General features: G+C 42.3%; 1 protein-coding gene across 3 annotated transcripts in view; it reads right to left on the bottom strand.

The window, feature by feature from the left end:
• LOC133124245 (uncharacterized) overlaps positions 1 to 11,088 on the bottom strand; it is a 92,934-nt gene that overhangs the window by 16,151 nt on the left and 65,695 nt on the right. The window lies entirely within an intron of this gene.

Here is an 11,088-nt window from a genome sequence, read left to right as displayed (position 1 = left end):
ATCACAAACATGGCAGACCAAATAAATAAATAAATGAATGAATATATGAACTCATAGAGCAAATTTATACACTCATTCATTCATTCATTCATCATTCATTCATTCATTATCCTAACCCGCTTATCCTGAACAGGGTCGCAGGGGGGCTGGAGCCTATCCCAGCATACATTGGGGCGAAAGGCAGGAATACACCCTGGACAGGTCGCCAGTCCATCGCAGGGCACACACACCATTCACTCACACACTCATACCCACAAGCAATTTAGATTCTCCAATCAGCCTAACCTGCATGTCTTTGGACTGTGGGAGGAAACCGGAGTACCCGGAGGAAACCCACGCAGACACGGGGAGAACATACAAACTCCACACAGAGAGGCCCCAGCCGACGGGGTTTCGAACCCTTAGAAGACTTAATTAGTCAAAAAACTAATTCTAATAAATACCTAATAAAATGCTCACTGAGTGTAAAAAGCCCACAGTATATTAGCATCAACAGTAACTGTCATTAATATTGGGTGAGTCGTTCTGTACAGTAGCCTCTACTCTGCATTTGCATTGTGATGTTTGCATTTTTTTGCGCACTACCTTTGTCTCAGATGGAAACATGCATGCATTGTTTGTAGGAATTTAATGTGACTTCAATAGCTAGTTTCTTGGAATATCACATGACTATTTATAGCTGCACAATCCCTCACACGTGATGTCACCAATGATCCCCGGACCCCTAACTGACTGGACCCTCCTGTACCCTGGGTACTGCCATCAGCAGTTATGCGCTGTCCTATGGAGTCACAGGCCACAGTACACTGCTATGGTCCGGATTCAATCTGAGACAGTGGGACTCCTCCATGGACCACAGAATGAGCCACCAACCAGCCCTTCAGCAGCCCAGCCCAACAACTATCTGCTCTGGTGAATGATTACAAACACAAGAGGTCTTGAGTGGAATTTGCACATTTGTGTATTGTGTATTAAAGCTGGTCAAGTCATAAACCATTGTGGTAGTCGTACGAACGACCAAGCACCAGATTTGACAGCCCAGCCCAACTCGTGGTCGCCCACCTGTATACATCACCAGTGGTGTATATCTGAACCATTTTTACTTCAAGAAATATGTGTACACAACTACACAGTCTTAAGATGGCTCGGGTCACAGTACTTTGATTTAACTTTAGCCTGAAAACTGTGCTTCACAGTTACTGGTTATGAAAAAAGATAACAATGCTTTTGTAAATGCTCCATAAATGCATAGTAACGTACCCTTGGTGACTTTAAGTTCATTGGGAACGCTGAAAATAAGCGCTCCGTTCCGTCGGAGTGTACAGTTATAGGTTCCCTCACTGTGTTGGTCAACACTGTGGATGATGATGTGGGCAGTGTTGTTGTAGATCAGCGTTGTGTTAGCAGTGGGTTCTCTGTCCCGTTCCCAGGCCAGTGTAGCTGAATCTGGAAGGTGGGATACCTCACAGCTCATGGTCACATCAGATCCTTCACGTTCTGTGTGCCAGTGTGATGGTTTCACTGCAGAAGCAAAGAGCAATTGATGCTGAGAGCTTTCTAAACCTTTTCCTCAAGAAGCCAAAAGAAAATAAATTTTACCACTGTCCAAATACTTACATGCTGCACTGCATGTAGCATCAAAAATGCATCATGCATATCAAGATATCCAATTTCCATTGGACTGCATAGTTATTATACGAGCGTTTCTGTATCGTCCGTCATAAGATGTCCACTCCCAGATGAATTCTGTCCCTTTGAGCTAAGGGGCTTGTAGAGAGACCTCCTGATCCTCCCCACAAATGAAGTATGTGTACTGCACCAACACTACAGAAAGAGATACATAGCAAAGGCACAGAAATGAAGTATTTGTACTGCACCAACACTGCAGAAAGAGAAACATAGCTAAGGCACAGATCCAACTGCTTCATGATAATATTTAATTTCAGTGTGGAGTTAAATTGCAGTTACTTTATTAAACCCATGTGATTAGACCCAAGTTAATCTGATATAGGAGTATAAATAGACATACAAAATGAATCCTATACAAATATATGAGCTAAATTATTTGTAGAAGATTCCATATCACCTGAAATGAAACTCTTCAGGTAAATACAGCCCTTCATGTAAACCTGGCAACTGGAAAGTAGAACTGTTTGCAGTGATCATAAATGCGTACTTTGAGCCTCTGTAAACTTGCACCATTGTGGGTCATGTATGGAATACTTGTAGACCTCTAGATCATCTGTGTTACTGCAACTTCACAAATTTTGTACGTCATTGCATGGAGTGTACATAACAATATTAAAGACTTTATCAGTCATAATTTCATATAATTCCATATTTTAAAAGTCAGAGTAACTGCCTGGAATCAGCAGAAGCACTGTATTGCTTCCTTTTGAAGAGACAACTTGCACATTAATAACATGTCTGGCAAATGTGCCAGAGTTATCCAAGGGGGCTAGTTTTCACCAGAGCCTGGGCTATGTGTCTTTCCATTGAGGGAGGAAACCGGAGTACCCAGAGGAAGCCCATGTGAACACGAGGAGAACATGCACACAGAACTCCACACAGAGAGGATCTGGGCTGGCCAGGACTCAAACCCAGAACCTGCTTCTTCCAGGACTCAAACCCAGAACCTGCTTCTTCCAGGACTCAAACCCAGAACCTGCTTCTTCCAGGACTCAAACCCAGAACCTGCTTCTTCCAGGACACAAACCCAGAACCTGCTTCTTCCAGGAATCAGTGCTAACCACTGTGCCACCATGCCCACTCATATGACTGTAAGATAGCTTAGCTTTCTGCAGTGCTATAAATGAACTATTTGTCCATTACGATTTTGTTCAGTTCTTGTACATTTGATTACATCCTTGTAGGATTTATACAGTATATTAATAAGCACATAAATGATTGAGGCAGAAAGACAGACTCACCCTCAGCTGAAAGTGTGAGACAGTACGTCAATATCCAGAGTAGGGTCCACCACTGTACCATCCCCATGGCTTCTGCCCTACACAGCCCTTCTTACTGGTGTCTAACTTCTGCACTACACAGCCTTCTTACTGGTGTCTAACTTCTGCCTTACACAGCCTTCTTACTGGTGTCTAACTTCTGCCCTGCACAGCCTTCTTACTGGTGTCTAACTTCTGCCCAACACAGCCTTCTTACTGGTCTCTAGCCTTTCTACGAGGTATGTGAACAGGAAATGGCTAAAGAAAGAGGAAGTACCAACCACTTTGGTTAAGTTTGCTGGAAAGTTCTTTGGCACCTCAGTACTCATCTCCAGTTCTGTTCATGGCTGTGCTCAGCACTGTGACCGTGTCTGTTATTCATCTCCGGTTCTGTTCATGGCTGTGCTCAGCACTGTGACCGTGTCTGTTGAAGCACAAAGACCTGCCATTTAACCTGTTAACTACAGGTCATCACATGATGTTCTATTTTGTTAACAGATGTAATATTTTAAAATCATTGTCTGCATGTTTTTCATACAGAAGCAGGCAGACTATTCTGATCCAGATGTCTGTGTATCCAGGGAAAACCAAAGGCAGCCAATGAGTTATTACCTTCGAATCATGATTGATTCTCATTACATCACATTGATGGCATTTGGCAGACGCCCTTATCCAGAGTGACTTACAGTTGATTAGACTAAGCAGGAGACAAGAACAGCTGTGCGTATCTTATTGGGGGTACACGGGGGATTGAACCACCGACCTTGTGGGTCCCAGTCATATACCTTACCCACTATGCTACAGGCCGCCCGGATTCTCAACACTCTGATTAAAAAAAGAGGAAATACAGAAAAGTTAAAACTGTCACATATATGTATTAGATACTGTTTCACCACTGAAGCCGTGAAACTTCACATGAATGCGTCATGACGTGTGAAGATTCTCATCCGACATCCTGCTTGACAAGTTGGGTAAAAGCAAGCAAAAGCACTCTGAAACCCACTGAGTCTGTGTACAAACAAGCTCTGAAGGCCCTGGACAGAGAGACAAACAATCATCACCACTCCTCTGTCCTAAGAAGACACAACTGGCTGAGCTGGGAGAACACTATAAAAAGTGCAGACGTGTGTCTTGTTCATGAAATTATAAATGGTCCAGCCCAAAAATTTGAGCTATTGTTTTATTGGACTGTTTCTAGGACAGTGTTGAAGAACTGCATTGCTTTCAATGACCAGAAGTGATTGTTAGATAGACATTCCAAAGTTCAGTAATATAATGTAATATAATATAATATAATTTAATATCATATCATATCATATCATATCATATCATATCATATCATATAATATAATAATATAAAGTTTTATTTATATAGACCTTTCATACATAAAATGTAGCTCAAATGGCTTCATATTAAGCCAATAACAGAATTACAAAGACAACACATTGTAGATAAAATAATACAGAAATAAAATAATAAGCACTGTGATTGTGGAAATATATGAACATGCTGATTAGATATTTATGATCTTACTCCTTAAAGGCTTCAAAGAAAATCTACCATGGCTGATGCTCTGTGCAGCCCTTGTCACTGGAGTCTAGCCTTTCTACAAGGTACTCTTTACAGGAAATGGCTAAAAATGGAGAACGTACAAACTGTTTTTGCAAAGCTATTGAGAGAGGTGTGGTGACAGCACCCACAGCAGGTAGAGGGCAGGGGGAATGATAATGTTGACCTGCAGTCACAGCAGTGATACTAATGATAATCATAATAATAATACACAAATCACCACAACAACAACAACAACAACAACAACCAACACATTGCCCTTGTGATGCAAAGGAACAGAAAAACCAATAGAAAATAAATCCTGATCACATGTTTTATTTAGAAAATGTACAGAATATGCAGAGCTATTTCACCTAGGGGAAAATAAACTCACAAAACCATCAAGAGAAACATTTAAAAAATGTGGTGTTTTTCATTTCCCAAATATAACAAAAAATATTTAAAAAACAATACATCAAAAATTCAAATCTACAAACAATCTTTTTTTCAATTATATTTTTCAAGAGATGTAATCTACAGGCAGTAAAGTACAGGCCCGGACTTGTGTAATGTTGCTCTGTAACAATGCGCTTTGTAAAAATCACTACAGAAAGAAAACACTATTTTCTTAAACAAACATTATAATCAGAATCTCATTGAGCGTACACAGGAAGGTTGTTTTTAATCACTCATCAATACTTTAGGTGTACAGGAGGTATGACACCATGAAACAGGAGAGATGACACAATTCTGCTGGTTCCTGCAGACCAGTGAGTCAGCTGCAGGAGCTGCAGGCTGTAGCCCTTTAGCTAAGGATGTGGGGAAGGGGAGATGGTTATGTCTGTTTTACTTTTGACAAGCACTGATATTGATTCTATGAACTGAAAATATTTTGCACGTTGCCCATTATGTCTTATTACAACTTCTTAAAATGAGTTTATCCTTCATATCGCTGCCTTTCTGGAGAGTTTTGTTGTGATACTGGAGTGTGAGTTCCTTTGTCGCTCATTAAGTTGTGTTGGCAGCCGAGGTACACTTCCTCTGTGGTTTGCATTGCAGGTACTTTGAGTTTAATTTAATCTTACGAGTATTTCCAGATCACTCTGCACAGCTTAGAGACTAATCTGTGTGCGTCAGTGAGAGCTGTACGTTGGAGGGAGGCTCACCATTGCATTGGTCCTGCAGGGCTTTTCTGCTCTGGTCACTCCTCAGGCTGGGCTGACTCAGGTTCACCTGCAACAGTGGAAATTTAAAACTGTTCAGTCTTTATCAGACACCGTTGATGGTGAAATCAGTGGAAATTTAAAACTGTTCAGTCTTTATCAGACTCCGTTGATGGTGAAATCTGGAAGTGGTTTCTTTGGCTTAAGTTACGGGCAGCACAGTGGTTAGACTTAAATTAGACTTTGAGCCAATCTGTAGGTGTTTGTAAACTTAAGAAGAAAAGGGTCTGAGTTTAGCCTATGTCCAGTGATAAGATACTTTGAACAGTTGGTTTCAGGGCCATGGTCCCCTGTCTTCCTTCAAAGCTGAAAGATGTTGAGCACTTGGCTGTTGTGTCCCAGTGCGAGTGTCCTTACTTGCTTGGCGTCTCGTCCAGGACCAGTACCACCTCAGAACCAATAGCATCCCCAGGGTGGCCAGCGCTACAATCACCACCCTGACCACTGTCTCAGTGCTCCACCCTGTGTGAGAGGGAACATGGGGTTAGTGTGTCTGATGTAGTCTGTTCTCAGATTCAGTGTGTCTGATGTAGTCTGTCCTCAGATTCAGTGTGTCTGATGTATTCTGTTCTCAGATTCAGTGTGTCTGATGTAGTCTGTTCTCAGATTCAGTGTGTGTGATGTAATCTGTTCTAAGAACCAATGTGTCTGATGTAGTCTGTTCTCGGATTCAGTGTGTATGATGTTGTCTGTTCTCAGATTCAATGTGTCTGAGGTTGTCTGTTCTCAGATTCAGTGTGTCTGATATAGTCTGTTCTCAGATTCAGTGTGTCTGATGTAGTCTGTTCTCAGATTCAATGTGTCTGAGGTTGTCTGTTCTCAGATTCAGTGTATCTGATGTAGGCTGTTCTCAGATTCAGTGTGTCTGATGTAGTCTGTTCTCAGATTCAAACTGCTGTATCTTAAGACCAGCTTAAGCATGAGACTGCCATGTTGCTCATGTTGACTCCCCATGATAAAAGCTGTGCAGTGCGTGAGGAGGGTGTGGTTGGAAGGTGTTGCTGTAAGTGCGGACAGAGGCCAAACCCATCCCTTTGGTTGGAGGATTGTACCTTGCTTGATGGGCGTTTTTGGCAGTGTGAGGTGCAGGGGGACCTGTGCTCTGAGCACGCTCCCTGTGAACACCACACAGGCCCAGTGTAGCTGGTCTTCAGTGAGGCTGGGCAGGGTGAGGCTGAGCATCGTTTTTGGGGGTCTCTCTCTCAGGACCTCCTGTTTTACGAGCTCCCCCCTGCCCCCCTTCATCCGGAGCCAGGCCAGGGTCACAGTGCCAATCACCTGCGATATCTCACAGTTCAGCACAACTGGCTGATTCCTGGACAGACCACCAGGGGGCTCTGCTGAGACTGAGAGAAAGCACATCGACATGGATAATTTATTAATTATTTTATTTGTTCATTTATTTGTCAGAAAATAATATTTATGCAGATAGCTTCCATTATTACCAATGTTGCTTACTATTTGTCAGTCACACAAATGTAACAATATGGAATTCAATAAGAATCATGTTAAATATACTGTTATTTATTTACTTCTGTAAATCACGTAAACTAAATGTGAACTGCAAACTTACCCTGAATAGTTACCAGAGTTACTGCAGCCCCCACGTGTCTGTTATAATAACAGGTGTACATTCCACTGTCTCCAAACTTCACTGGTGAGATTCTCAGAGGAAACTTGTACCCATCAAAGACATCAGATGAGACTCTCTCTTTATCCATCTCCGTGGAAATTGAAGCCTTCTCGTGTTTAACAGCTGAGGCCACAGGGATTTCTAGTGTCTCAGACACTGGCACCCAAGACCAGGAGGCTTTTGTGTTTGAGCTCTGATAATGGCAGATTAGCACCGCCTCACTGCTGTTCAGACTCCCTCTGTACAGAGTGTCGTGTGTTACAAATGTTCCTGAAGAATGAACAGAGAACAATGATAGAATTACTTTTGTACAGTAAGCACATTTGCTACTGCTACAAGTAGTGAGTGAAAAAAAAAAACTCAGGTGAAAGTCAGGTAGCCCACAGAGATGGTGGAAGAGGAAAATCTCAGGCCTCATTACAGAATGGCTCATGAAAAATATTATAGCCATGCAAGCAACAATTACAGCCCGCCCAGCTGATCTGTCTCCAAACATGGCAAGCTGGCATTATATATTTTCTTAATGCATTGTTTAAGGTGTAAGATCACAAACATGGCAGACCAAATAAATAAATAAATGAATGAATATATGAACTCATAGAGCAAATTTATACACTCATTCATTCATTCATCATTCATTCATCCATCCATCCATTATCTGAACCCGCTTATCCTGAACAGGGTCACAGCGGGGCTGGAGCCTATCCCAGCATACATTGGGGCGAAAGGCAGGAATACACCCTGGACAGGTCGCCAGTCCATCGTAAGGCACACACACCATTCACTCACACAGTCATACCCACAAGCAATTTAGATTCTCCAATCAGCCTAACCTGCATGTCTTTGGACTGTGGGAGGAAACCGGAGTACCTGGAGGAAACCCACGCAGACACGGGGAGAACATGCAAACTCCACACAGAGAGGCCCCGGCCGACGGGGTTTCGAAACCTTCGAAGACTTAATTAGTCAAAAAAATAATTCTAATAAATACCTAATAAAATGCTCATTGAGTGTAAAAAGCCCACAGTATATTAGCATCAACAGTAACTGTCATTAATATTGGGTGAGTCGTTCTGTACAGTAGCCTCTACTCTGCATTTGCATTGTGATTTTTGCATTTTTTTGCGCACTGCCTTTGTCTCAGATGGAAACATTACATTACATTATTGGCATTTGGCAGACGCTCTTATCCAGAGCGACATACAACAAATTGCATACCCATAACCAGGGATAAGCTGAAAGAGCCTAGAGGGAAGTACAATTTCAACACGCATGCATTTTTTGTAGGAATTTAATATACCCGTTAAAATGTCCCTCATTTAAACAAATGCACGTGTTGTGACTTCAGTAGCTATTTTCTTGGAATATCACATGACTATTTATAGCTGCACAATCCCTCACACGTGATGTCACCAATGATCCCCGGACCCCTAACTGACTGGACCCTCCTGTACCCTGGGTACTGCCATCAGCAGTTATGCGCTGTCCTATGGAGTCACAGGCCACAGTACACTGCTATGGTCCGGATTCAATCTGAGACAGTGGGACTCCTCCATGGACCACAGAATGAGCCACCAACCAGCCCTTCAGCAGCCCAGCCCAACAACTATCTGCTCTGGTGAATGATTACAAACACAAGAGGTCTTGAGTGGAATTTGCACATTTGTGTATTGTGTATTGAAGCTGGTCAAGTCATAAACCATTGTGGTAGTCGTACGAACGACCAAGCACCAGATTTGACAGCCCAGCCCAACTCGTGGTCGCCCACCTGTATACATCACCAGTGGTGTATATCTGAACCATTTTTACATCAAGAAATATGTGTACACAACTACACAGTCTTAAGATGGCTCGGGTCACAGTACTTTCATTTAACTTTAGCCTGAAAACTGTGCTTCACAGTTACTGGTTATGAAAAAAGATAACAATGCTTTTGTAAATGCTCCATAAATGCATAGTAACGTACCCTTGGTGACTTTAAGTTCATTGGGAACGCTGAAAATAAGCGCTCCGTTCCGTCGGAGTGTACAGTCATAGGTTCCCTCACTGTGTTGGTCAACACTGTGGATGATGATGTGGGCAGTGTTGTTGTAGATCAGCGTTGTGTTAGCAGTGGGTTCTCTGTCCCGTTCCCAGGCCAGTGTAGCTGAATCTGGAAGGTGGGATACCTCACAGCTCATGGTCACATCAGATCCTTCACGTTCTGTGTGCCAGTGTGATGGTTTCACTGCAGAAGCAAAGAGCAATTGATGCAGAGAGCTTTCTAAACCTTTTCCTCAAGAAGCCAAAAGAAAATAATTTTTACCACTGTCCAAATACTTACATACTGCACTGCATGTAGTATCAAAAATGCCTCATGCATATCAAGTTATTATATGCCAAATGCATAAAAGAGCAAATTTACCTTCTACAGCAAACACTTCAGTCTGTGCCAAGTGCACTTTCTCTGGCTTAGTTTGAATGAAAGTAAAAACTCCTGCATTTTCTAACTCTGGTTTCAGAGAAAGGTCGTACTTTCCTTGTTTTGAAATGCGCGGCCCATTAAGATTCCATGAATACTTTCCATTGGACTGCATAGTTATTATACGAGCGTTTCTGTATCGTCCGTCATAAGATGTCCACTCCCAGATGAATTCTGTCCCTTTGGGCTCAGCAGGGGCTTGTAGAGAGCCCAGATCCTCCCCATAAATGAAGTATGTGTACTGCACCAACACTGCAGAAAGAGATACATAGCAAAGGCACAGAAATGAAGTATTTGTACTGCACGAACACTGCAGAAAGAGATACATAGCAAAGGCACAGAAATGAAGTATTTGTACTGCACCAACACTGCAGAAAGAGAAACATAGCTAAGGCACAGATCCAACTGCTTCATGATCATATTTAATTTCAGTGTGGAGTTAAATTGCAGTTACTTTATTAAACCCATGTGATTAGACCCAAGTTAATCTGAAACAGGACTATAAATAGAGATACAAAATGAATCCTATGCAAATATTTGAGCTAAATTATTTGTAGAAGATTCCATGTCACCTGAAATTAAACTCTTCAGGTAAATACAGCCCTTCATGTAAACCTGGCAACTGGAAAGTAGAACTGTTTGCAGTGATCACGAATGCGCATTTTGAGCCTCTGTAAACTTGCACCATTGTGGGTCATGTATGGACTACTTGTAGACCTCTAGACCATCTGTGTTACTGCAACTTCATGAATTTGTACATCATTGAATGGAGTGTACATAACAATATTAAAGACTTTATCAGTCATAATTTCATATAATTCCATATTTTAAAAGTCAGAGTAACTGCCTGGAATCAGCAGAAGCACTGTATTGCTTCCTTTTGAATAGAAAACTTGCACATTAATAACATGTCTGGCAAATGTGCCAGAGTTATCCAAGGGGGCTAGTTTTCACTAGTAGAGCCTGGGCTATGTGTCATTCGATTGAGGGAGGAAACCGGAGTACCCAGAGGAAGCCCATGTGAACACGAGGAGAACATGCACACAGAACTCCACACAGAGAGGATCTGGGCTGGCCAGGACTCAAACCCAGAACCTGTTTCTTCCAGGACTCAAACCCAGAACCTGCTTCTTCCAGGACTCAAACGCAGAACCTGCTTCTTCCAGGACTCAAACCCAGAACCTGCTTCTTCCAGAACTCAAACCCAGAACCTGCTTCTTCCAGGACACAAACCCAGAACCTGCTTCTTCCAGGAATCAGTGCTAACCACTGTG

This window comes from Conger conger, chromosome 3 (assembly GCF_963514075.1).
Source record: "Conger conger chromosome 3, fConCon1.1, whole genome shotgun sequence".
In the NCBI taxonomy this organism is placed as follows: Eukaryota; Metazoa; Chordata; class Actinopteri; order Anguilliformes; family Congridae; genus Conger; species Conger conger.
This window is presented reverse-complemented; position numbering and strand designations above follow the sequence as displayed.